This window comes from Panthera leo, chromosome A1 (genome assembly GCF_018350215.1).
Source record: "Panthera leo isolate Ple1 chromosome A1, P.leo_Ple1_pat1.1, whole genome shotgun sequence".
NCBI lineage: Eukaryota > Metazoa > Chordata > Mammalia > Carnivora > Felidae > Panthera > Panthera leo.
The window spans coordinates 167,180,363-167,181,517 of NC_056679.1; the positions used below are offsets into that span (position 1 = coordinate 167,180,363).

The 1,155-nt window shown below is 34.8% G+C and overlaps 1 non-coding gene across 1 annotated transcript; it reads right to left on the reverse strand.

Moving 5' to 3' along the window:
* Positions 1–716: 716 nt before the first annotated feature.
* On the reverse strand, positions 717–876 carry LOC122203057. The gene has a single exon (XR_006195062.1). It is a non-coding gene; the product is annotated as a U1 spliceosomal RNA (small nuclear RNA).
* Between the last annotated feature and the right edge of the window lie 279 nt (positions 877–1,155).

Sequence of the window (1,155 nt, forward strand, 5' to 3'; positions counted from 1 at the left end):
TGTCACAGGCTTCTCTTCCCCACCCATCCAATAGATAGATAGATAGATAGATAGATAGATAGATAGATAGATAGATAGATAGATATTGGATCATCTTCCTCTATGTTCTCTGAGTAATCGTATTCACTTCCATAACTTTATCACCTATAAATCTACATCAAAATACTGCTTTCTAGCCCCAACATCTATCTTGAGCTTTAGATTCAGATTTTCAACTGCTGAACACACAATCATCTATAAAAATGCTGCATCATCTTTAAATTCAACTATCAATTTGACTAATAAAAAATAGTTTAACCTTATGCTTCCTTATATTTATTTTTACATTTATTATTACTATAAATATATGCACAAAACCTTGTATACTGCTTTTCTCCTCAAAGTTGCATCCTGGATCTCTGCAAACAAAAGACTTTGTGATCGGACATTTTCTTCTCATTGCCTCCCATAGCATCTTTTGTATAACTCTGTCATAGTGTTTTATACAGTGAAATAATTATTCATTTTCCTGCCTGTGATGCTAATTACAGTGCGAGCTTTATCTTCAATGAGCATTATTTTTTGTTAATCTTGCATCCCTATCTGCCAAACAGTGCCTAGCACAAAGGAAAGATTCAATCAGTGTTGACAAATGGATGAATCAATCATGCAGTTCATAAGACTGACTTTATTATCTTCACCTGTTTTTTTGTTTGTTTTTGTTTTTCTTTTTGTTTTCTTAAGGAGCACAAATGCAGTCTCCTAACAGATTATGCAGTCAAGTTTCCCACATTTGGGGAAATTGCAGAGGTCAGCACAGCCTGAAGTGCAATTGATGAGCCTCACCCTGAGAGAACCACTTTTGTGATCGTGATATCTGCACGGCCAAGTGTTTATTATCTTCACCTTCTTCACTATTAGATTTCTTTAGTTCGGTTGTTACGTAATTATAATGTTCTCCACATACACTTCCACTGTTGTCTAAAACACACTTCTCCAAAGCTGACAGTTTATAGTTACATCATTGGTGAATTGTTTGGAGATGTTAGGAGAGTGATGATGTATGTTGCCATATGATTTTCAGTGTCATGGCTTAGAGTGGAGAACAGGCAAGAATTAATTCCTTCTTACTGTCTCAAAGACATATAAATATAAGGAGATCTTTGAGTCCTTCAA